Source organism: Pseudopodoces humilis, chromosome 14 (assembly GCF_049639895.1).
Source record: "Pseudopodoces humilis isolate 2021_Gansu_Grassland_sample_001 chromosome 14, ASM4963989v1, whole genome shotgun sequence".
NCBI lineage: Eukaryota > Metazoa > Chordata > Aves > Passeriformes > Paridae > Pseudopodoces > Pseudopodoces humilis.
Genome location: NC_142213.1, coordinates 14570327 through 14597826, shown reverse-complemented (window position 1 = coordinate 14597826; position 27500 = coordinate 14570327). Strand labels below are relative to the sequence as shown.

The 27500-nt window shown below is 38.7% G+C and overlaps 1 protein-coding gene across 14 annotated transcripts in view; it reads right to left on the bottom strand.

Annotated features, from left to right (window-relative positions):
- ZNF536 (zinc finger protein 536) overlaps window positions 1–27500 on the bottom strand; it is a 340118-nt gene that overhangs the window by 232751 nt on the left and 79867 nt on the right. For 8 of the 14 annotated variants that reach the window (XM_088062366.1, XM_088062365.1, XM_088062359.1 and 5 more), the window contains one exon: window positions 5794–5912. The gene's annotated coding sequence lies outside the window, so the exon portion shown is untranslated. Of the gene's footprint in view, window positions 1–5793; window positions 5913–23021; window positions 23080–27500 lie in introns of all 14 variants that reach the window. The other 6 variants (XM_088062361.1, XM_088062360.1, XM_088062363.1 and 3 more) reach the window with 1 other exon arrangement.

Genomic DNA, 27500 nt, shown 5'->3' with positions numbered 1-27500 from the left:
AGCCATGTTTTTGTGGCTAGCAAGTTTAGAAAAATCAAGATTTTTAGGTTCTATTTCTAAACGCATTTTCTATTATTGCAGAATTCCACACGTGAGTGTCTAGTTCAAAAGATATATCAGTTGTACAGGAACAGTAGAAATTAGCACTACTTTGACTTAAGTATTCCTTATGGCCTACGAACTCACGTTGTACTGCTACAAACTCATAACCTCATCCTCTGTGGCTGAAAAACTGTAGTTTTAGTTTATAATGGCAATATTAGTGTCTAGAATGATGATACGTAATTCTTTGTTTAAAGAAATGCATCATTTCATCAATAGAAATCAAGCTATACAAATCACTTCCTTTTATATCATCTTCATTAGCCGAAAATCTCAAAGTTTGGTCCTGTAATCAGCTAAGCTTGGAAAAAGGCTAGAGGGGAAAGGCGGGGATTTAGTGCTTAAGTCACTTTGCTAGTCCTAAATCCTGGGACTAATCTGTGCCAACTGAGACTTCACAATTGCTTCTAACTCTAGACTTCCCACCAAGAGTATCCCGACCACTTTGAAATAAATAGCAAAGTAAGGCACGTGCAGCAGCTCTTTTGTAGAACGCTTTTCATCTCGGCAGAATGAACGTCACACACTGGCTTCCAGGTTACCACATTTGTCAGGAGTACCCAAATGAACGTGTTTAAACTTGTTCTTGGAGAACTAGGATGATTGCAGTGAGAGTGAAGGCTCCAGCACTGCCAGTGCTACAAAAAATGCTACAAAAACCAAGCAGTCCAAAGAACAATGTGTCTTCTGGTTCCCTAAGCTGACTGTGAGATGCCTTTTCCCCTATGCCCTATTAATTAGATGTGAATTAGAAGCTCATAGTCTAGCTAGATGTTATCTTGCAAGGTATTTAAAGTACAATCCTGCCCACTGCTTGCCTCCATTACCAGTGGCTCCCTTCCTGGAACTGAGTTTCTAGGCATGAGAAGTCACTGCCTTCTAAGGCACTGGCTTCAAAAGAGCTTTCTAATAGTTTACTAAAGCAGCTCTAAGGCTTTTTTTCCCCCCTCCATTTTGGTAAAATATTTATTCTTTCTTTAAAGAGCAGTTTGATAGATGTAATCATCTAAAGAATGTCCTGCCAGTTTTAAGTTAGTCACAGATACAGCTGTGCAGATCATGTTTCCTGTCAATACCAGAAACTTGTCAACCCCCTTCTCTTACCAGTTCTTCCCTCTTCAGCTATGCCATGTTCAGGCTTTCTTGTCTTTGTCTGCTAGCACCTTTCCAAGCCCTTTCCTTACTTATCTGCTCGTCAGACAGACATTTTTACTCCCCCCATTAACTTCTTCCCTATTGACTTCTGCAGCCATCTTCTGTGCAACCTACTTTCTACAGAAACCTGCCCAACTTGAACACAGGATTATCACCCTCACCTCTAAATCCTCTGTAATGCTTACAAAAAACTAGGTAACTAGTGGATGAGCTAAAATGCAGAACATCAAAAACTTTATGCAGTGAAGGACCTGGATAATGTTATAGGAAGACATTTGAGCAAAGGTGGTTTCCTCTCATGTGCAGGAATAGTGACCTTGTGAATGCTACAGAAATGATATAAAATTACAGCATTAGGTCTCTGGTCTTTAATGAGGACAATTTAACTCCAGAGATAGGAAGATTCTTCTGCACAGATGCTCTTATACCTACTGCTGCTGTTAAAATTAGTAAAAATATTGCTGCTGATAACTGTAGGGGAAGGGTTTCACTTTTATTTTAACTGTGAATTAAATTTCTGTCCTGTTTATATTATGTTTGGCTTTGAGGCTTGACCTGTCAAACATCTTATTTTGTATATTTTGCAGATACAGGGGTAAAAAGTAAAATATGTCCATCTTGTTTCTAGAAAACAGTCTCTGGGTCAATTCTATTTAATTCTGCTCATACAAATTCCTCCACTAAGGGTACAGAGTGGGGTTTTCCTGCAAAGCAACCACAAATTTAGTAAATTAGCCAGGTTGTATTCTGACATCTGTCAGAATACAGATCACCACCTTGTCTTTAATGAGACCAGCTTTGGAGAAAGACACTATTCAACATGAAAGACAATCTCAGTTTGCTTCATTATTTCTAACTGGCTCAACAGCACAATACAATGCAAAGCCAGTTCACATATCTGTTTATAAGTACAATTTCCCTAAGACTCTTATTTGATTTTTAATATAAAATACTGTTTTTTGTATGTACTAAAATGATTAAATTTGAGAACTGCAAGTTTTTTGAAGAAAAACTACCTGTTATATAATTTGCTTATTAAATGCCTACCATCACATGCTGCATTCTACAGGCAAAGAGTTTCTACAAACGTACCCAGTTTCTAGCTGTGTAGCTGTGATTTGCACATTTAACATGATAAATTTAAGCCCATCAATAGTAAATCAATTGCAGGTATAAAAGATAAAACTGAAATAATTCATCATATCGTTATAGGAAAACACAAAGAGTGGATGTAATGGGTCATTTTGACTTTAAATTGAAGTCTGTTGCTAGGTTTTTCAAGGACAATTCACTTTACAAACCTTTAATGTATACATAAAAATCATCCATCAGCACATCTGATCCAAATATACTAATGATTTTTATTGGTCAGATCTTGAAAGTGAGGTTTATTTTTATGGAGTATGCATTAATTAACCCAACATGTACTATCTTCCAGTATATCTAGCCAAGTACTTTCATTTAAACATGTTTATTGTGAAATGTTTGCATTCCCAACATTTGTGGCCCACACACAGACTATTTCATACTTCACTTCTGAGCAGTTACAAAAGTTAAAAGGAGTTATTGTTTTTGATTAATGCATTTTTGGGGACTTTTTTTTAAATGTTCCAAAACTACGCTCTGAGGACATTCCTCTACATGCAAACATTGAAATGTATTTATCTTGAAAACAGAGTATTAAGTGAAAATGTGCGGGATTCACTTTAGTTTGTTTCAACTTTCGCATGGAAAGTGAACATTATGAACTTTTGTATATCATTTAACTGAACTTATGCAGAATATTAATTGACCAATTTGATATAACAATCAATCATAAAAAGAAAAGCCATGTACACAGATCCATGGAGTGGTGCATTACAGATGGGAGTTCTAAGGCTGTGGCTGTCATCTTTTGATTAAGAAAAGGAAATGATTTCACTAAAAAGATATTCCCTCTTGTGTTGTTTTGTTTTAACTGAGTTTGTACTTTCCACCGAACTGGACATATTTATTGAGACTCATAAGTTACTTCACGGTTACCAACATCACTGTAATCTCAACAAACTATCTTTTTTCTTGCCAATTATCTAAATATCATAACTATAAAATATCTTAAAACATTCTCTATAGTGTAAACATCTTAGCTACAAAGCTTTAAGTGTAAACAGTATGATGCATCAGAATGATTTTAAGCGATGTTATAAAAACTGCTCTTAAAAACTAAACAAAAATGTAAAGCTTCCATCTGTTTTATGATTTTTCCACTGTAGAACTACTGCTGTGTGCCAGTTTACTGAACCATGGCTTGCTAAAGAGATTGCTGGGGTCACAGATTGAAAAAACAAAGAGCAAGTCTTTAATGGCTGATTTTTTCTCAAGTCTCCTTGATAGAGTTTGAACAGAATTAAGTGCATGGCAGCAGAAAACACAGAATGTAGAAATGTTCATGTCGCCTGTTGCAAGGGGGACCCTTCAGAGGAAGAATAACATTTTGCAGAAGATGTCATTTAAGCAATTATCTGAAGTTTTGTGACTGTATACCTATGTTGTCACCACCAAACAGCTGCTATGCTGTGAGGCTCTGCTCTGCGTATGTACAGAGTTAAATACAGATTGTGGGTCTGCATCAAAGCAGGAAAGGCACCCACACAGGCTTAGTCTGTACAAATCTTTACCCCAAAAGGAGAGAATAGCTCTGGACATTGTTTTCACTGAAAACTGAGAGAAGAGAAAGCCACATAAGGGGTAAAAACAAATACATTCTTAAACACAGAACAGCATATTTAGGAATTTAAACTAAGCAAATAAGGAACCCACCTAACTACTCAGGGCATAGCTAGACTTTGCATTCTTCTAAAAGCCACAATGCCTTCATGAAATCAGTTTACATCATACAGCAAAAACTGGATAACTTATCTACAGCAAACTACTTCAGCACATACTTAACTAGGAGCATTTGAATAACCCCACTGCAGCCTCAAGATCATCCTTCCACACATTTATGCACTATGCTGAAATACATTTCCAAAATAAACCTCATTCACTTCAGTCAGTCTTTCCACATGAACATGGCCAAACTGTACAACTGCAATGTGGTAGCAGTGTTTGGGTTGGATTCTCCCAAACTGTGAGAAATATAGCTCAACTAGGCTGCCACTTTATTACTTTATCTGTGAATTATCCAGAAATGAGTATTAGAGGTCATTCTTAATTTAATACTTGCTAGACAGCAATCATCAGAACTTAGAGCCCCTCCTTGCTTCTGGAACTTTGTCACCTGCTGCTTAAGTCTTGGGTAAGAAGTTTGTGTATCCTCACTGGAACAAACTCAAGGACCTGGTTACATGTCACCAGTTTCTTCCAGAAGCTCTGGTGATGATGCTTTTCCACTGAGGCTTCTACAGCCAGGCAGTCTGAGTTCATACCCCTCCTACCTCCTCTATATACACAACTACCACCTAGTGCAGAAGTCCAGCCTGACATGGAAAAGAGTCAGAAAATAAACCCTTCAGAGGAAACAATCTTTTTACTGTCTATTGGTCTACAAATTCTCCATCTTCTACTCCACGTGTAGGAGAAGAAAAGTAAGCAATCTGTCATCACACAGAGGGACTCTGTCTCTACCCCCTGGTGTGACTCCTGCACCACATAGAGATCTGGCACACAGCTTTGATGACACTTCCTAAATGAATCCAGACAAATTCATGGGTAAACTGTGTTACCCTTACCCCTACAAGAAAGGCAGTTCATGTCATGAGAACAAGTGACAGGATCAAAGCCCCACTAAAAGATGCAGTACTTTGTCACAGAATTGCATCGATGCCCTTTCCATTAAAGTCTAAGACGACTTCCTTATAGGGTTCTCGACTTGCACAGGATAAAGTCTGGTAATCCTTGCTCATGCAAATATTAACCACCATTAGGAAGGTTTTACTTTTGATGTTACAAAGCGAAATCCTTGTGTATGTCTATGCTGCAGTCCCTGGGGCATTGCACTTCCTGCAAGCTTTGAATTGGCTGGCTCAGATGCCAAAAAGCTTTCTAAGAAACTGGAGAGCCAGCCCAGTGGTACTGCGCTGTGAGCCTTCCTAAGGACAACGTCTGCAAGGATGGCAGCAGCTCCAGTGCAAACATAATCTGCATAATTCAAAGACTGAACATACTCCTTCATATCCATATTCTCCTCTGCCACCAGTCAGTCCAATAAAAAGCATCTAAAGTCACAAGTAATGGGTCTCCTTCCCTTAAAGAGTATTATTTGAGGATGGAAAAGAAAAAGGCCTTTGACCCACCATACCAGCTGTTTAACAACTGTCAGGAAAAGGTACATTTGTCAAATACACAGATACATTTTAGCTATTATGTAGCAACCCATTGCATCCTTGATTTTCTATGTCTGCAACAGAAAATATTCTATTTCATGTGATTTTCAGGGATTCAACCAGAATACAGGTATATTTAGATATCTCATATTTAGATATTTGAGACTCTCCCACCTTTCTAGGAATTATCTAATTTGAGAACTGATCACATTGTATGTGCAATATGTCTTACCTGCAGCCAGAGCAGAGAAGTCTAGTAGTCTGTGCACATGTGTAGGGAGAGGGGACAGACATCAACACACTCTGGGGCTCAGGAGATATCCTTTAACCTCTTTGCCTCGGTTTCTCCATCTGCAAAACAGGGTAAAAATGAGATCTGAGTAAATATTATAAAACATTGTAATTCAAAGTAAAATTTTGAGTTAACAGCATTAGAAACACGTAACTACTTTCTGGTTTTGTCTGTCTGCAAAATTTGGAGCATATGTGCTGTACCAATATTAGCATGTCTTCACAGTCAACATCTAGAATGAATGCTTAAATATTCATTGACTTCAAATTTCAAATTGAAGTTTGAATTGACATTCATTCTGTAGATGTAACAGCATCAACCATTAATCAGGGAATAGAAATAATACCACTCAATTTATATAATCTACATACTGTGGTCAAAATGTATACTTCTAGATATATAATCTCAAAATTTTAAAGTATTAGCTGCTTAAGTAGATCATGTGGTACGTCCCCTCCCTCTTCTAACTGGCTGATTTGTGTAACTGAGCAACCAAACAAAAATTCTGAGATGTATGTTCAGCTGAAACGTTCACAATTTACATTGTGTATTGAATCAAGTAAATACGTAACTCATGCAATCAGGGAACAGAAGAAATAACATGATTTAGGTAACCAGCTATGACTATAAATTTATAAATAATCTAAACAAAAAACTCTAGGAATAAAGATTTTTAAAATGCATTATTCACTGAAGAGTTCTGCAAGTAACTACTGAATAAATACTTTCCACAGGAAAGAAAAAATTCAAAATGTACCTAAGGAGTCACTGTGACTTGTTTGTTCAGATCTACCTACCCAGTTATTCTTCCCTCCCTTCCTCCCCTTTAAACTACACCTATATAAATGGAAATTCAAAGCCTATAGTTTCTAATGCACTGTCTTTGTGGATTAGTTAATTTTTAGGCAAGTTACAGGAGTATCTAGTGCAAACATTTACATTTACTAAAAGGGGGGAAAAAGAAATATGAAGTTACCAAAATCATTATAGCCATTATTTGAACAGAACATTTCAACCCTGCTGAATGCTTGCATTCTTTCAGCCCTGTCCTTCTGGTATCTTTTCCAGCCCTTTTTTTAAACTAAATTCATACAGATACCATTGACCAGCAAAAGTCACTAAGTGCATTTCTTCCCTGCCATTGCTTTGCATTGCCCCAAAATTTTGCTCTTGCCAAAGAATATCCTGCTTTTCTCAACTTTTTGGTTACTGTGCAGGTTTTAGAAGTCTAATCTTCAAGGAAATTCACTATGGTAAAGAACGAGAAAAGAAAGGAGGGAACACAATTTAAATGAGCTTGTGTCTTCTACTTAAACTCCAAGAGAGATAATCAAACTTTGGAAATGCAATTTCCAGATAAAGATAAAAGCTCCTGTGTTATGTCTCTTGTAAACCAGAACACAACTGGCACTTAGCAAGTTGTCCTGTCTGCTGATGGGAACAGCACAGATGAATCTGGCCAGTCCACTTGCACTTCCCTTTCTGAAACCAGTAATAAAGTTTGAGAGGGGTTATTTTTAAAGCGGCTCTTAGAGTGTTCCAGCTCACTACTGTCAGCTTCAGAACACAAATGCAATTTGATTTATAATTACATTTTTAAAACTAGCATTAAAATAACATTAGAGGGGTCATAATCTGAACTTTTTAATAGTTAGGCACGTAGCATACATTTAGAAATGGATCTCCAACAGGATTCATCTGGAACATATTCTGACTGGAATTCCTTCCTTCAACCATTTCAGAACTCTGCTGAAGCTGGTGTGCCAAGAGGCCATGGCGGAGCCCTGTATTTCAGCATAGCTTCAAATGGAAATGGACTGGAATATGCTGCTGAACATTTGCTAGTCAAAGTGTTTTCTTGCATTATATTTAGGCCCATGTTTGTAAACACCAATGGGTAAGAAAGTGCTGGAGAGTCTGGAATTAGGCCTTCACTGAAAAGACGTGTTACATCCATTGAAAAATCCAGTTGGCTCCATTGCTTCTGAGTCTTGAAGCGACTTTAACTTTCCTGGCCTCTGGGGCACCGAATGATTTGAGTAGTTCCTAGAGGTCAAGTTGTGCTCATGCCAGCCAAAACACATGTGCAGTGAAAAGGCAGCATTCCCAGCCACTGTTCCTACCTGTCCTCCCAGCTGTGCAAACAAATCACACAGGCATTCAGGGAACCTGTGCCTGCACCTCCTGAGCACAAGATGAGCTTCACATGGGCCACAGGTCCTTGCAAATTTTGCTTTGTTCTCCAAGTCCAACCTTCTGATAAGAAAACTTTCCAACTAATCAGCTCTGCACTGGTACCTAACTACAACTTCAGAGGCAAAAGGCAGACAAGGAATTCTGTTTCTGAACACTAGTGCTGAAGTAAATGAGCTATTAAAAAAAAAAAAAAAAAAGTCTGTGCCTTAAAACCAAGTTTGAAATTTTATAGGCTTTTACTCCATAATTTGTACTTGAGCCTTCTGTTATTTTTAAACAAATCTAATTTCTTACAGCTGTGAAATTTACATTTTAAGAGTGTCTAGTGGCCATGTGCATTAATTACTTTATTGTAATATTTTAATGAGTTTGGGGTTCAACTCTGAAAGAATCCTTCTGAATCCCTGCTTCCCCACAGAATTACACTAGAACCTGATTCAATCACAACTTCACATGCCCCAGTCCAAACCCTGATGGACTTGCACATTATTTTCAGTTGTTTTATGAAATCACTGAACTTTAAAATTGGCTCCAGATTTTAGGACTTCTCACCAAACCAGCATTTCCCTGATTCAGAAGCAGGGCTAGGCTTTGAGGAAATTTGTATTTAGAGCTGAACTTGTTGGCTGAGCCTCATCTCAATGAAAGGAGGTAGCAAAATGCTAAGTTCAGCTGTGACAGTTAACATTTGGGCCATTCTTGTTCAAAATGACATACAATGATGCAATTGCTTCCATCTCAGCATAAAAGACATAAAAACATTTTTACAGGGCTAAAAGATTAACCTCCCAAAGAAGTATCTAAATTCACCAAGGCAGATTGAAATGCACTGCTGGAAGATTCCCACCTTTGTAAAAAACCTGAAAAGTACTGCAGTATCCATACTCTTGCCACGGTATCCCCTTTATTGATTTTGCTGGTTTGTGTCTTACTAAATTATTTCTTCTTCATCTATGAGTGTGCATAAGCAGTGGTGGGACACAGGTAAAATGAACCTGTTTTTTCAGACAGTTTTCCATAAGGTTTTAATGTCTGTTCTTGCGGTGCTGCAGGTGCAAGTACTCATCTCGTGACCAAGGCAGAAACTTGCAGACCATCAAGGATCTCTAGAATTTGAACTGAAGAGGTAAACCTTCTTACAACATCCAATGCACTTTAATTCTCTATGAATAAGCTAAAGATGCAAATCCATAACACACTGAACAATGGGTTCAAGTACAAATACAGATAAATGCAGGGAAAGTGGGACTGTCTGTGTTTAGTTGACTGTGATAACAGAAAAAGGTTCATCAGCTGTCAAGTGCCACTGCACACACTGCACCCACAGAGTCATGCTTGGAAATCTGACCATTTTTGTCCCCAACTCTCACCTCTCTTGGCTAGGGCAAATGCAGAATTGCAACTTCAGTGAACTACCCAGCTTTTAAAAAAGCATGTTTTTAAGCCACTTACAATAAGAGCAACAGTTATTATTCAGTACATGCTTTTTATCAGATTGAAGATAAACTTTATTATAACTGGTGGAGATGGTATCAATGATTTGTGGTCTATGTGAATTCTGTAATGAGAAATGGTAATCTGTCTTGGGGCAAACAATATTGTTCTGTTTACTATGCAATTAGCAATATTAAGTCAAGATTCTATAACTGATAGCTGAAAATAGGGGTGGTAGGAAGAAACTGGAAGCACTGGGAGCTGTCACAGGACAATTATCTGAGGTCTATAACTTATTTACGGTACTTTAGCCTGACATTCCCTCTCCTCCTCCAAAAATTTTCCTCAGTGCTCCAGAGATGTTCACTGTAAAAGTATCAAGACTGTCAGCAGTTTGGGGCAAAGCCAGAATCTCTCCTTGTTGCGAATACTGAACATACAGTATAGTACGGGAACTTCATTTTCATAAAAGCAGCAATAAAATAACAAAAAATCCTTCCAAAAAAGAGTTTTTCTTTGAAATAATAAACCAACAAGCACGACAAAAAGAGGTGAGACCTAACCTCCGATTCCTGGCATATTTGATGTGAAATGAAGACAGATATTTCCCCTACATTTAATCTCCTCTTTAATTTTATAAACTGAGTCCCACACCTTTGTGTGACCAAAATCCTGCACTTCTTGTTTACTCTTAGATCAGCCTTAAGCTACCACCATATGGAGCTGGGAACACCACAGACAGAGCAGAAACAGCCCTTAACTAATGGTCAGAGTAAATTGTGTTGGGAGTCAAGTGAGGCCACTCTCAAGTGGCTGGTTAAGAAAAGGCCTGACCTATAATGGAGCTTCTGTGTAAAACAATACATTTTTTACTTTACATTGGAAAGGACAGAACCATAAGTATGATCAGCCACAGAAATTACACAGCCTTTTTCTAGTCTGTTCCTTAGCTGTACACATGCAGTCCAGCCCTTTTGGCTCTGATTCTACAGCAGTAAGAATTTTGGGATTACCTCCACAGGAGCCCAGACAGAGCTACAGCACAGAGCTTTCACAGCAAACAAGCAAGACCTATAAAGTGTTAGGGTCCTCCTTGATAAACTGATCTTAAAAAACCCCCCAAAATTAATCAAATGATTGCATTCTTAAAGTAGCCAATGGCATTTGTAGCTCTCTGGAAATGTGATGCTCCACAGAGAGCTCCATTGCACCCAGCAGGCAAAAGCCACATTTAAGGCAGCATGAAGCAGCAGCACTCTGGCACACGGGGTGTCACAAGGCAGCCTCACAGCCCCCCTCTGCACCCCTTTTCCATGCCTTAAATTCCCACATACCACTGAATAACATCTGGCTGATCCAGAAGATTAGCAGCTTATTCCACCTTTGTTCTCTGCCTTCTTTTAGGATGAGCAATCAATGACGCCACAGCAGGCAGAACCCTCGGCACAAAAGCTAACAGAATTGTAGAATGTTTTTAAGGAATTATGTAAAACTTAGCAGAGAGTTATGGAAGGGTATTCCCACACAGTATCTCTGTAGAAATTCCGATGCTACATGGAAGTACTCTCAAATGCACTTGACTTTCCTGAACAGTGCAAGGCAAAACCAGCATCAAATGACTGCAAGAGCAACCTCTTTAAAACTGATAAAAGTACAAACAGTTTTAATGAAGTGTGCAGTAAATTTGAGGGTTTCCTTTGTGCAAAATAACACTGCATCAGAGTTTCACAGCAATAAAACAAACACATACTGTTAAAATAAATGGGAGGAAAAAAAAATGATAGGAGTATAAAACTTCATGTTCCTGTACATAATATCTCAGTGACTGGTGGACATTACGCACAAACTTCTACTCTTTTTTAAAATCCACTCTTTGGAGGGAAAAACACTCAATACTTGGTATTTATAGGGTTTAATTTCTTTTTCTGAGGAGGTCCTGGGTCAAGTCATTCTTCATCACTACTGTTCAAAATTTATTCCCAGATTAAGAACTTCCCCTACACTAATAAACAGGTATAATAATTTTCTCCAGAAAGCATTTTTTTTTCTTTCAGTAATTAGCCTACTTAAATGTTTTAATGGAACTACTGGCATACAATAGCACAAAAGGTCCTCTGACCATAATATAAAGTGAGAGATGAGATTTCTAAAAACTTTTGTATGGAGGTGGTCTAGGATTGACAAAAACAGACAGCTATAAAACTATCTTTAAAGGTCATAAATTAGGTACTCTCTTAAATGTAATTCAATCATTCACTGTTATAGGAGCTTGATTCTATTAGTTGTCCTATGCATTTTACAAAACAGAACTCCATTAACATTATTCACTTATAGCTTCCCTCTATAAGTGGATATTCTGCTCAACAGGCTTTAAATAGATTTTTTTTCCCCTCTGAAATTGCTATTAAGCATACTTTTACTCAAAGGGCAAAGTAGGCATAGGATTATGCTTGTACTTCATGCAAAGGATACATTTTCAGCAATCAGAACCACATTCCTATGAAGTAAAAATACTCTATATAAGCCGATTGTTTCTATCCCTCCTAACCTTGCTCAATAAGGACTCTATTCTGATCTTTTGGGTTACACACAAGTTTTCCAATTTGGCTGAATAAAGGTATCTTGTTGGGCAGCTTCATGAGCATATTCTGTGTCTTGAATTCTGACCTTGGCATGTTCAAGGTGGATCTCAATTATAAGATGCTGCTCAGAGAAGAAAAAAATACTTTAATAAAAAAAAAAATCAGTTTTTTTTTTACTTTCTTCAGTTAAGGAATACATTATAGAAGTCCTGCTTTTACATACCTAGCTTTAGGGAAACACTAAAATTGTAAACCTTGATAAAGTGACTACAACACATATACAGCCACAAGATTTTTGGAGCAATTTGCCTAACCCTTAGTTACATTTCAGCCGCAGAAACATCTACTGTAGATCATCCACCTCTGATTTCATGTTGGTTTTACTGTGAGTGGTCATATGCCCTCACCTCCCACAGCTGAGATGACTCTGCTATGCAGTCAGAGGGGCAGTGTGCCGGGCCAAGCCGCAGATCCCACAGGCAGTGGCAGAGGATTTCAGCCACCCTGCCATGCCGAGCCACATGCCGCAATAATCTGACACGCGAACACACTCTGACCCGTGGAGGTGCTGCAGTTGCAGCGGCACAATCTGTACATAAAATATGCATATGCTCAGAGCCAAATCCTCTTTCAGCTGGTTACCATATTCTGTGTTCATGTCTTACTGCTTAAAGCAGGACACATGGCAGAAATCCTACACTGTTGTTCTTCTCATTGGCCACGCCAATCCCAGATAATCAAGTCAGGGCGGATACTCTTTTCTCAGAGGAAAGGGTTGAATTTCATCTGACCACTGAGCTTCAGCTTGCACTTGAGGTTCTAATTTTCTTCTGGTCTTAGCCCATTTCTGTCTTGCTCTGGCACACACTGCCCTAGTAAGTACATTTATTACCTCAGTAATTCCTCTGAGGGCTGTCTTACTTTCACTTTATATCTGGACTCACATAAGCATCTCCCCATTTTACAAGGAAACATTTATTAGCCTCTGATAGGGGCTTCCTGCTCTCCCTGCAGAATCCCATTGTCTGTTACTCTTCAAAAGCAGGCTAACAAGTTGCACCCTCCTGGGCAGCTCTGGCTAGCGGTGTTTGAGCACTGGCCATGCAGCATGGACATGGACAAGGCATGGAGGGACATTCCAGGTGATCTTCCTAGCCTGTTTACAAATCTTTACTCAGCAGGCCACATACAGAGCCAACATGGGGCCCTTACACAGTGGTACCTCTCACCAGCTACCAGCACGGGGTGACCCTGCAATTTCTAGGGTGTCCCATCCATGCTCCTTGTTCATGGCCTCAGGAGCAGTGCAGAAAAGACCTGTGAAAGTCTCCTTCACCAAGGAATCCTCAACTATGAGGTTGATCTTATTACTTTGGGACACTTGAACAGTAGAGGGTAAGCCTATTATATCATAAAAACAGGGATTTCTGCTGTAATTCTTCCAGTTCACAGCTAATTATCTTACTTGAGAGCTGCTCGTGGGATTTTTTTTCCAGGTAGTTGTGGATCATCATTGCATATTCCAGGTCCACCCTGCAAAAATCCTCAGCGTAGCAACTATTTGATAAAGTTAGTCCTGTCCAAAAACTGTCTAACACTCTGGTTTTCCAAAGGAAACTTTGGCCATGATCCACCCCCCAACCACAGAACAGACATATCATCAGAGGAGGTAAAAAAGCATAATTGCTAGAAAATAAAATTGCATGGATTTGCCCCAGCTGTAGGTCTGGACCCACCCTAGGGACGAGAAGAAGATTTCAATGCACAGTCTATTTTGCTGGAAACCATGTGAAGTCTCTCATCCACATCAGCCTGCTATTTTTCACTTCTATGGGAGCAGACAACATTCGCATTCAGCTGCTCACTTATAAATAAAAAACATTTTTACATGGGTGGACTGGAGTGGCCTCTTTTTTCCCCCCTCTTTCGGTTCCCATTATTTTATATATTACACACATGTTCTGTCAGCGAAGCTCACTTTGTTATCTGAAACATCTGTGGTACCCTGCTGTGGAGAAGGCCAACACTGCTGCTGCTGTTGCTGCCTGTCTTTATTAGCCACTGATTTGCTGATGTCGTCCTCCGACGGCTCCAGTTGGCCTCCGCAGCACCGGGGCTGCACGGCACAAATGTGGGGTTCTGTGACCTGCCAGAGGGGTCCTGTGGGTTCACAGTATGGCACTTACCCTCTAGAGGAGAGCATGAAACCAAGGTTTCATGTGGGAGCTCACGCAAGCACTGGTGTTTGTATTTCTAAAGAAATCTCTGTGAATTTATCTGCAGTGCCATTGTGAGGAGGCACATCCTCATCAGAATGAAAGGAACTTCCACCTGAGGCTCTCATGAGAGTTGAGCAGCCATAATATATTTTATTTTCTTTTTCCAAGTGAAAAGTTACCTGGAATTGATCTCCTTTAGCCTTATTTTCAAGTGCATTTTACAGTTATAGTCCTGTCATACTGCTCAGTCCCACGAAACTCCCTGGGATCTACTGTTGCTGAAAATATTATTACCTAAGGTATATAAGTATGGATTTCTTATGAAGTCAAGACAAGTTTTTAAAAGATCAACTTAGATATGAAAATATGTATATGTTTCTTAAATAATATATTTATAGATAAGTTATTCAGGTCACCTGATAGGAAATGAAGCGATCTCTATGTATTTTATACATGTACTTTCAGCAAGCAATAGCACTTCAGTAAAACCAGATTAACCATTTCCCCTCTGAAAAATCAAACCCCTCTCATCTTCATATGGATTTCTTATGCAACAGATGAGGGGAATATACATTCCATAGAAAAATTTGAGAGATGATTGTTAAACCACAAAACTTAACAAGAACATTAGGGGAAGAGGCAAGAACAACTCACGAAAACACTCACATGGACCCGATTTCCAGCTGATGGCATCGCTTCTTTGGGTCTACTGTTTTAAGCAACTGTTTTCTAATACAAAGTTAAGACAATAAGAAGTTAAAGGCAGTTCTGTTCCTCTTATAAAAAAATCTGTTTACTGATGACACAAAATTGTGAGTTTAGTTCTGACTCCCATAGGTGCACTCTGGCTTCCTTGTAGATTTTTCAGCTCTCTCAAGGACTGGGAGCCTGATACAGGGAATAGTTATGGTATGGAAGCATCACGTGACTGCTGTCACAGATCTTTTACATTCAAGTCAGGGTGCACATGTGGCCAATTCGAGATTCCAGATTGAAGGCTGATGTGGAGATAATTATAAATTCAAATAAAACACAGCTTTTGAAATAACACCGTGTTTTCTTTGCAAAGTAATTGATCACCTAACCCTAGCAGGAAAGTTCAAAAGTTACTATATAACAAAGTGCTAGCAGCAAGCAGCTTGCTGTATCTTTCAGGATCAAGACCATGATGACAAGGATAGAGAATCAAGAAAATAAATGTCACAAAGACATCTCTCCCCTCCTCAACCTCCTTTTACTTGGAGCATTACTTACTTTTAAATTTGGTTTGTTTATATTACACAGCTTTAGTGCACCAAAACATCTAAACTCTGTGCAGAAACAGGAAGGATATTTCCATATTTAAAATCTGAACCTCATTTCCTATTCCCTGAAAATAACTGAGATGTGATATCACTGGTCTCCAAAATAATTTTCAGATTCCCCACTAACAATTTGGTGTGCAGCAGAACAAGCTTCAGAACCGCTCCCTGGTTAATTCATCGTGTTTCGCCAGACCAGGAGCTCATCACCGAGTCACAGGTTGTTCCCCCCACTCCAAGCATATCCTCAGAGGGAAAAATGGGGTGGGATACTGTTGCTACTGCTGCCTCTTGCTGGGGATTGTCTAAAGAAGGTATTTAAAACCCTCTGGAGGCCAGGGAAGTCACAGATGTTTTCCTCTGCCAGAGAAGTACAAAGTACCTGAGCAACAGCAAAGATCTGATCTTCAACTTGCAAGATAGCTCTTATTTGGAGGAAAGTGTGAGGAAGGAATAAAATTAATGTATATGCATGAACAAGGCCAAAACTTGGAAGATGAACTGAAAAGTCAATTATCATTATAAATTTTAAAACTGCAAACAGATTTGAGCAGGACAGTTTTCAATCTGTCCAGATCCTTCTGCAGGACATATGTACAAGATAGAAAAAGACTTTACATAAAGAAATATGCTAACTTGAAGTGAAGATATTTATGGTAGTGGGGAAAAGAAAAAAAAATTAGTGCAGTGTTATGCTGGAATGATAGTAATTTCTCTTTTACCCTTTGTGTGTGTCACCGTCTATTGTTGAGCAGCTTTTTAACATTCATCTGAATATTTCATCCATGCAAAAATTAGTCCCAGCATCTTTTTTCTGAATAATGCTTGGCGGTCATTGCTTCACAACTGCAAACAATCCTTTATTGCTATTGAATGCTACAGTCAGGCTTGTTTCACGCTGGAGGTTAGAATCTGATCCTAAGTCCATTAAATCACAGAGTCTTTTTAAAGTTTAATCTTGAGAGGATTTGAGTTATAAACAAAGGACACTATACATGGGGAAAGAAACAACAGAAAACTATGAACTTATGACATTAATGCAACCTCAAGTTCAAATTTTGTGTGTGATTTAGCAAGAAAATTCTGAGCTTTCGGCAGCAGCACATATGCCCTGGCATGTGGGCAAAGCTAAACTGAGCATTGATGCTCACATCCAAAACACACATATGGATCCCATTTTACTATAGACGTGATTCTTCATGTGCAAAACATGTGTCTGACTGGTTTTCTTTGGCTTTTTAAGATGTGTTTCTTTTTCTCTGGTGGGGGCAGGGAGCAGAGAAGTAAATAAACATTTTGCATGGTCCTTGAATATACATTATCTATGAAGAGAACAGCCTGGGATTCAAGGGCAGGTAAAAAGCCTGGACTTCAGCTAAAAGTATCAATTCCAGCAAACAACCAAGTGCCAACAGAGAGAAAACTTAGTCCACTCTACATCTTCTGCAACACACTAATCTATCCCACTCTATAATTGCTAGATAGGAAAGGGAAAAAGGGCTCCAGATGCTAATAACTTGGAAGTGGTAATTAGAGGAGTCCGCATTACTGCTGCGAGACTCCCATCTTCCCTTGATTACTGGAAAGGAATTTTTTTCCAGTGGGTCTCCTTCTCACTTCTAAAACAAGCAGCACTTCTGTGCTCCTAAGCTTCAACTCTGTCTCACTAAACACATCAACAGGAATTTGATTGGGCCCAGAAAACTTTCTCTGCCTTCCTTAGCATTGGAGGATGCTGTTTCCCATAGAAAATGTAGGAAAATATCCACAAGGTTATAGGGAGACCTAGGAGGGAAGCACCACAAGCCCCAACTTTTAGCTATATAAGATGAAAATTGCCTTCTACAGCCCCAGCCTGAGTGTGACAGAGAACAAGAGAGTCTGCTTCCCTTGCTTTAAAGGGTAACAAATATCTTTAAAGGCTCCTTGAGCATTTATAATCTCTGGGATCACAGAGACAAAGTAAGTCTGGAAAGGGTCTGAACATCGCATGAGAAAGTAAAAGGGAAAATACACTTATCACAAAGAGGGAATGCATTTGTATTATTATATTGAAATAGCACAAGGCTACAATGACAGGCTATAAATTTTTCTCTTGGACTGTAACCAATATTTTCCATTTCAAGTAACAACAGTGTAAGAAAGAGCAACCAGAATTAATAGGAATTATGGACATAAATTGGTAGGTACTTAGGTGAAAAAGAACCTCAAATTCAGCTGCTGTTAAAGGAGAAAAGGTTAACTAGCCCTGTGAGCAACCCTTGGACCCATTTATACTGCTGACAAAGTGACCAAAAAGGTATGCTTAGATTTTACCAATGATGCCATCTTTATAATTTTCAGATTCATAGCCCAGAATGATACAGTGAATTTTTGGCAGTGAAAAGCGTCTTGTTTTTATGCCTGAAATTTAACATTAAACATAACACTAAACCTAATCTGGGATCTCAGATAATAATAGCAGTGATAGTAACTACATGGTTCTGCAGTGATGAGAATTAAGTTACAGATATTTCTCACTTTTACTTTTTCTGATTTGATATGTCATTTCATTAAACAACCATGAATTATTGAATATTAATAATTTTAAATCAGTAATGTGCCTTAAGATATACATGTTCAGACTATTAGTATTTTTCTTAACCATTTTGTTGCTGTAACTGGCTATTGAAACACTGGCTTCTTAGTTAAAAAACAAATAAAAATCAACCAACCAACCAAGGAAACCAGGACTGCAAAGAGCCTGTTAGCCAAAGCCAATGTGCAGTACCAAAGCTGGGTCCACAAGATGGGCAATCTCTCCTCTATTTTAAGACTCAGTCCTACATTTGGTTTGGTACATGTAAATCCACGTGATTTTCTATCCTGTCCATCAAACCTTGAGAAATATGTCTTAAAACTGAAACTAAACCTGACAAGTCATCTTTTCTCCCCACTATACAGACTTCTAAAAAGGGAAGGACTGTGAATATTGTAAAGAAATAAAATCAATGCAAAGTGGTTAGCACAGGTGTTGCTGTTATTGTGCTCCATTTGGAAAGCCCACACATTCAGCACACCTTCAATTCGCACACCCAGCTGTGTGAGGTGGTGGGCTATTGTTAGTTTACAGGTTTACAATAAAAAGCATGAAGTAATATTGGCAAGCTCAGGAGCTTTTTTTTTTTCCTTATGATGTCTCCCTGCATCTATTTATCTAGTTCTCCTTGCTTTGTTTCTGCTTTTATATTCAGCATATTCAAAAAAGGGTCAGGAGAGGTTTTAAAGATGTAATGCCACGTTCAAGCCTTTTGAACACTAAGAGAAAACCTCAAAAGGTTCACGCATAAAGGAACAAAGATATAAGGATAGCTTTGAACCTGAGGGGCTCTCTCACTGCAAGCAAGTGCATTGCCAGCATGTCACAGGTGTACACCACATGAGCAAGTGAAAAAATAAAATGCCTTTGTGAAGGGGTGTGATGCTGACGGGTCCGAGTGCAGAATGCATTAATCCCAGGGTGAAGGCGTGCATCTGTTAGATATTTATGTAGTTCCTACTAGTAGTTTGTACAGATATCTGAGCAGGTGAACGTCAACAGCTTTGAAACCATATGTTAAGGGGAGCCTGGGAGAGGGCTGGGGAAGGCCACCAGGCATTCCATGTCTGACAGGAGGGCAGACACCCCCAGCTTGAACACAGCCTGGGAAGTCGGCACTCCAGGGCCAACCTCACACTCCTGCTGGCTGAGCTGTGGGACAGCGGGGCAAACAACCGAGTCTTCCTCTCATTTCCCCCTCCTGGAGCAGGAGATACCAAATCTGACCACACAATGATCATTTTCTTTCATGTCTCTCTAATTTTTTTCTATATTTTTTTTTTTTGTGGGGATAAGTAGAAATTTTTTAATGGGTTCAGAAGGGGTTTTTTGCAGAGTTTCATTAAGATAATTTTTAGATGTTGACTTTCGTTTGTTGGAAGAAGACAGAGTGAAGATCTCCGTCTCCTGGTGGTTACAGGAACACACTCCAGCAGAGAAGAACCAAGTCCTGTTCCTTTGTCTGCTTCAGAAATTGTTTTATTCTATTTTTTATATATTAACTCCAAGACACTCAGATTTGGGAATGACATGCATCAGAACCTGGGTCATCCCATTTTCCAGAATGGTCTCCTGAGCACCAGACTGCACTCCTGGTAGGTACATGTATAAAACACCTGTTTTCAAGAGTAAAAAAATCAGTTTTAAGAAAAACAATGCACTTTCAAAAAGTGACATTTTGTCTATAATGTTTAGTTTCTGTACTAAATATCCTCAGCAAGGAACTGCAAGAATTCATTCATCTTTGAACGAATTTATAAAACATGCTGAGAGGTCTCTGGCTGAAACATATGAATATTTTTTAAGATTAGTACAGAGTATTAGAATACAAAAATTGTCAGTTTATACACCCTTTTAACCTAGACCACTAAGTTACTCCTACCATACATGACTTTGGGGAAATTAAAGGAAAACTGTTTTGATAATAAATGTGAAGCTTCTAAAGGAGGTATGTTAGGAAAATTTTCCTCCAAATTAAAAATTTCTGTAAAATGGAGAAAACAAATGTCTCGAATCCCCTCCACTTCAAACAGCCTAGAAACTACCTTGAACCCTCCATGGTTCAAGTTTCTCTCAAAGGGAATCAAAAACTAGCTTGGGAGCCCTCTAAGACCCTATTGCTAGAGGAGTAATTCCACCTTTGAAAATCTTGGTGCGGTGAAGTGAATTCGTCAAGAATTGCAATTTCATTTTGTCCTCAGCAGTCCATAGACACACACAGTGCTGGAGAAATGTGCCTTCCTCACCCTGTAGTTTAGCATTGCCCAAACTCTGCTCCAAACATTACCAGTCCATAGTAAATCCCATGAATTTCAACAGTTCCACTGCGGCTGTTGCTAAGTGCTTCTGAAAATATCTAATCACACCTCCCCATCCTCTTGTATATCTACCTCTCACAATATCAGAACACACACTCTGTAGTAGTAGACCTTTTCAATTTATTTCCCACATACTTCCCTTGCCAAGAAGATATTGTTCATTCCTCCTCCTTCACTGAGTAATTAACTCGTTCCAGTCCTTGGAAATGAAACACTCACCCCTGCTTTTGCCCCAGCCCTCAACAACCTCTTGCAAGGCTCCTCTTGCAGCTCGCTACCCCATGGGGTGGGGGAAGAAGACACACCATAATTTCTCTGTGCTTGGCACCTGAGAGGGAATAATCACTTGTCTTTTATTGCTCTGCTTTCCTTTAATGAAGCACAGTTAATAAAGAAGGAATGAAGCTGGTGGTTTACCAGAGACCCGCCACGCTTGTTGCTGGAGGCCCCTTGGAGTGCCCCCCACTCCAGCACCTGGTCTAGAGTGGGAAAATCCCAGTGTTGCTCCATGAAAAGGACAACATCAGGAATGAAATCTCCACTGTGTATTAGAAAATATTAATTGAAATTTTTAATTTGGGGAGTTGTGCATCACACAGCATCTATAAAATATGCCCTAAACATTCTCAGGACTACAGCTCAAAGGGTTGGATTAAAATTGAGTAAAATCAGTCTCTCATTCTTCTGTTTAAAAAATGAGAATTCATTTATTCAGTTTAATTCAAAGATTTATATATGATTAAAATTACTAAAAGATGTCTAGCTTTGCTGCAATAAACTGCAATGGCCATCAAAATATTGATAGTCATTGGTAAATTACTTCTGGTGTTTAATCAATGTTATTTTTTTATCATCCAATTTTTTCTTCAAGTCAGCTTCTAACACTAAACTACATTTCATCAAGGTTGGTAAAATGTTTAGAAAGGAACAGATGTCAGAATATGGGGATTGCCAATAACACTGATGGAAGCCAGTAATTTCTTTCCTGTCCAAAGGCAAAAGAATGAAGAATAATCTAGACTGTATACAATAATACAAGATTTACTACAACATTAATGGCTATAAAAAGTAAAAGTATACAAAAGCTATCTTCATTTCTTTCAAGCCATCACTAAGGGCAGTGTTTTTCAATTTGAGACAATTTTTACAGGAAAATTAAAGGTCTACGTATTCTTAAACCTTTAAATATCCATAAAACCCAGATGAAGACACAGGCTAGCTTTAGTTGATTCCAAATATACTTGTATATTAGTCTATTGTGCAAGTTAATAATTTTGCCAAATCTCAAAAAATGTGGATGCAATCTTTCCTTTAAGAAAGCGGCTCAGCTTGTTATTTACAGATTGTAACATTTACATAAGAGTTTGGTTTAACAAGAGATATAAATATAGATAAAACCCTTAGGACTTCATTCTTTAAACTGCCCTCTAAAAATCTGCCCTACAATTTGCACACTGAATTTTGTGCAGACTATTCTTGGAAGCCTTTTGTGAATTAGGGAGAACTGACTCGAAACAGGGGCTGGTTAATCACAATTTTGCAAATTGTACGTAGCAATCATCCTCACATTGTGAAATTCAGATCTATAAAATGCTGATGTTTTAAAGCTGAAAAATAAATAAGCTAAGTAGGAGTACTTTGCTAAGAAAGAAAAAAAAAAGAGTAGAAGACCCTTTGCAAAGAAATCCTTAAAAAAAAAAATAATTAGAATAAGAGAAGTGGCATCACAAACAAAGTATATCTCCATTCCAGATCTCAACTGGAAAAAACATTACCAGCTGACTGTTCCTGCCCCAGCCTCTGGTCAACACTCACCTGAATATACCAAGTTCCTGCATTTCTGAGAATAAACCTGCGAGAGTTGGGTATTTTAGAAGGCTCCTGTATATTCACCTACCACCTGGAGAAGCCTCCAGTAGAGGAAGTGCTGGAGAAACTCCACCCTTCCACGTGTCCATGGCTGTCCATCTGTGTCCCCAGCCAGGGCTGCTGTGACCACACACCAGGACCATCACCTGAGCACCAACTGCAGCCACACGGGCACAGCACGTCATGGTGCATGCTGAATGCAGGCACTTGACAACAATGGCTGGCAATTAATAGTTTAAGGAAGAAGGAGCAGAATTTATGTGGAAAAGATGATGCCCCAAAGAAGACTTTTTTGTTCCGCTTCAAGCTGCAGGTAACATAATTTCAGCAGCAGCTGACTCAAAATTCTTCTTTTCCACACAGGTTTTGCAATTCCTAACATTTAGGATAGATGAAGGTCTCTTTCTATTTGTTTTGCCTTATCTGTTACAGAAGGGCCTTGAAAACCTGACTGTTTTGAGTGTACAAGGATATGCAGAAATTCATGCAAAATATTTTCTGTTACCAATATCATTCTAAAGACAAGAACTTTCCATTGGGGTTCAGCAGTGACACAGTGTGTGTCAGTCACCTTCCTGCCATTCCAAGCCCCTTCACTATGGACACAAGTCACAAACAGTGGAAACTCCGTTTTCTTGATGTTGATCCTCCCCAAAGGTCAGGTTTCTTACCTCAAACATTCCAGCAGTTGCTTAGACTGCAGTTCAGGAATTTTGTGTAACATTGCTTCTAGAAAGCAAATATTTATGTTAGTAAATACCATTAAAGTATTACTGTTATACAGGTATTCTCATTAGCAAACTGCTAAATAGGAAGAAGAGAATTTTAAACTAAATGAGTAAAACCATACTGTATTTGTATATTAAACAAACTTAACCATCTTACTTGACCGTGCTAAGTGTTTTGTCAAACGTGAAGTCTGGCTATTAACTATTTTTATGGGAATTAATGTTTTTAGAATTACTACAAATTCATAGTTCATGCCTTTGCTGGGGAGAGCAGGCAGATGCAGACGGCCCTACAATGAACAGAACAAATAGGCATTACCAGGATTTCACAAATGTAGTGGTCAGAAGAAAAAGAAAAAGGAAAACAAAGGACCTGCAGGAATCTTATAGGGGGATGAAATAAGGAAATTCCTCTTGAATGGGAGAGGCTTACATTCATGCCTGGCTCTGAAAAGGTAGATCAGGGATTTAGCTTCACACATGATAAGTGAATATCCTGGGCATCAAGCTCAGTTATTCTGGCAGAGCACATTTACTCACCCACTCCTGCTGGAGTTACCCCTTTTGTTGTCCTTTTCCTTTTTTTAATTGAAGAGAGCATTTAGCCTACAACTTCATCATTGCATCTGAGCATCAAAAGGAAAAGAGTTCAGGAATCTCAAAGTACATATTATTTATTCAAACAGAACAGCTTTAGCAATTCTGGCCAGAAAAACACTTTTTAATATCTGGAATTTGTAAAGGATGAAAAGAAAACTCTCTCTTTTTAGTTCCATCCCACTGCTCAGATTGGAACCAAGATCTACAGAGGTAGAGCTAAGCATCTTCCTTTGTTTCCTCTGCTTGTCACTTTTGAGGCAAAGATGACATCAGGAAAAGCTCCTATGTTATTTATTAATTTAAAATAAACATATTTTTAAGGCCCTAACAGATGATGTCTCTTGTGACATGGGAAAGTCAAAGCAATGGAGGGCTGTAAGTGGGAAGGAGTTGTTCAGGGACAGGATCTAGGTAATGAATGCTCCCATAAAAACTTTGGAAGATTCTTGTTCGCTATTTTGAAGACAACCTGCCTGTGAGTCCAGATGTACTCATCCAGACTTTCAAACACACATTTCAATGTGATCTGAGTTTAAATGTAAGATGGTAAATGAGCTATTCATCATCACACAAAATCATCTTAAATATCACCTGAACCATTTCACTTATTTGAGAAATGATGGCAGCTCTGAAGTTGAAAATACTTTATATTTCAGAGGTAAAATGCCCAAGAATAGATTTTTTAATTTAACATAATGAAGCCAAAAAAGTGATTTATTCCTTGTTTGTTACATCCAGTTATGCTGATAATTAGGCAAATGCTTTGCCTCTATGTTTTTGTTACCTTCCTGAGTATTTCTACTGAAGGATTTTACTCTTCCTGAAGCCCAGCTTCTGTTCATGATCTGAGAGCATTGTATTTTCTATTTGTTATTGTGTTTTAGGCAAAGATGTTTCAGAAACATAATTTTAGTATGGATTCAAAATTCAGAGCTCTTTAAATAAAAATAATTATGTGTCTGAGAGCCCCCACAAGACTCCAGCACCAGGTGATTCACAGTCCCTGTGCTCTGGGGTTGGAGCAGCAGCCAGTTCAGGTAGGGCACAGGGCAGGTACTCACACACAGAGCAGCCCAGCAGTGTTTGATTCTGTCTGTTGACCCAGACATTAGGATGTTTACTGTCTGCATCCGACTCCTTCCCTTCCTGAAAAGCTCTGCAAAACCAAACCAGCTCACGACATGTCAGCTTTCTGACGGATACATCAAGCTCTGTCTCCTAACATTTCTCTACTGCTTGGGAAGATTTGACCTCGTGGCTCTAACAAATCACACCAAGTGCCTGGACAGCACAAGCAGACATTCCTTCACACCAGTCCAGAGGCTTGCAGGGCAGCATGAGGCATCTGCTTGAGAAAACTCTAGGCAGTTGCTTAGGAGCAGAGTAGAATGCTGCTTTACAGTGCACTATAATTTTATTTTTATTACTACTACTACTACTTAACAGGAGTACTTTGGAATGACTAAAGTTGTCTGCTCAAAGCCAAACTCTTGCCAGATGCTGCTGCTCACAGTCCAATCCGAGAACAGCAGAACTTCCTGATGCTGCCTCTGAAGGGATACAGACCTTGATTCCATGAGCCAGAGAGACTCAAGAGATACTACCAATTAAAAACAAAATATTCAACTCCTAAAAAAATAAAAAATTCTACAAATCAGCATCAGGGTATTTTAAATTATCCCGCAACTCCCATAAGCAAAAGAGCTTGAAAATGTCTCTCTTTGGAGACAGTTTAAAGTATTTTTTTTTGCCACATCCACACAGGCAAGAGATCCCACCCTTAAAGTTTTTGAACACTGTAAGATCCAGAGGTATTAGCCTCATCAAGCCATTTAGAAAAGTTTAAGGAAAGTAACAATAGGAATAACACCACCTCCCAAAACCAATGAAGCAATAAACTACATAAGCAATCATGAGTTTCAAATTTTAAAAAGCTTTAACACTTAAATATGATATAAAATAATACATACACAATATAGGGAAGTGTAATGAGAGTCACCAAATCTGTTTTCTCCTCTGTGATCCTCATGGCCAACTGACTCTGGCCTCACTGCATTTGTGCATTTCAAGCCATCTCCTGCCTTGGACCAACCTGGAGCTGGTCTACACCAGCTGCAGCTGTACCTGCTAACTGGGGTCATTTTAAGTTTGTATTGAATAACTTCCTCTGTTTACCAATATTTTTAAGAAGTTCAAATCTAAAATCTCTGCAGATAGAAATATACAACATGAAATGTGGGCAGCATAAGAAAATTTGAACAGACACTACAATTTACTTGGTTCCCTGTTAGGGGAATGAGAAAGATGCACATTACTTCCATTATCTGTCCTTAAGTGTTTTTTGTCAAATTTTGACTCTGCCACCATTCTTCAGTGACAGACATTAGGTATGACATTTTTTGACACAATGTCAATAGTGACATCAGTAATATTTGACACAAGGCACATTGGGGTTATTTGACACAGACAATTGGATAGCTCAGGGCACTGGAGATCCAATGCATAAAGAGTTATACCTCCAAGTCACCAGTGAATATCCAGCCCAATGTTTTCTAGCTGCTACCAAATGATGGCTCCTCAGAGTCTTACAGAGGAGGAGTTTGGGTACATTGAACAGATGTCCAGAAAACAAAATTCAACACAATAAATTACATTAATCTGTGCCCTATGTTGAAACAGCATGGAATGAATAGTCAGTGACAAAGCTATTCTTCTACTGCTATCTGTAATTCCTTTTAAAAATGGTTAAATCCCAAAGGAGACATGGGAGGATCAAATGAGTCAGAGAGCACTACAGCTTCAGTCTCCTGAATAAGATTTCTGTCTCAACAGCTTTCAGTCCCATGGCTTTCATTAACAGTTAAATACACTTAGGGGAAAACACAAATGTGAAATCTTACTTTCAATGATGTGTTTTCCAAATATTTCACAATTGGCTAATATACAGGACTCACAAATGCTGAACAGAAGCAAAATGAATTACATATATGATCACTCTAGAATTTCCTAGAGTGCCACAGTCCTGATTAAACAAAGCACTTCTACCTACATCCAATACAGCACTCATCTAAGCCCAGAGTCTTGCAATATCTATTATGCATCTGGCTGAGCTCCCAAATCCTGCATCCAGCCCTGAGGTGCATTACTCAAAAGCTGGAAGCTGTGTACATGAGCAGACAGAGATGTTAGTCCTGGCTATATCTGGAGCTCCCTGGACTTACAAGGACAGTCACCTGCCCAAGGTACCTGGGTGCTTGGAGAACTGCTTAGCACTAAGCCAAAGATTTTGAAAACTAAGTTCCATTAAGTCATCTTAGAGTGTATGAATCCTCCTTTGAAGCAGGTGTTTTACATTTTTGTCTTACTCTAAGGTTATGCTTGTGTTCAAAAACGTGCAACTTCATGGGAACAGGACTTTAAGGAACGAAGTAATGTTTTTTCAAAGTTCAGAGCTCAGCATTTAACTTATTGCCTCTTTTTTTTTATTTAATAAGTACAACTACCAAGTCAGAGTTAATTCATAAAGAAAACACACTACTTTTTTTCCTATTTCATATTAAAATGTGATCCACATTAGCCTGTTTAACACAGGAAGCCATCTATATGACCATACAACTGCAGCATGGTTTTCAAACAATAGCTAGAACCAACACCTGGGCTACCAACAGATTCCCTAGGACACTTATTTATTTTAAATAAAACTATTCTTACACTTAGACTCCTCCATCAGTTCTGCAAATGGGGGCTTCCTTAAAAAAACCCAAAGCCTTCCTATCTGATAAAATTAAAATCCATTAAGCATATTTACTGCCCCTTAAGAAA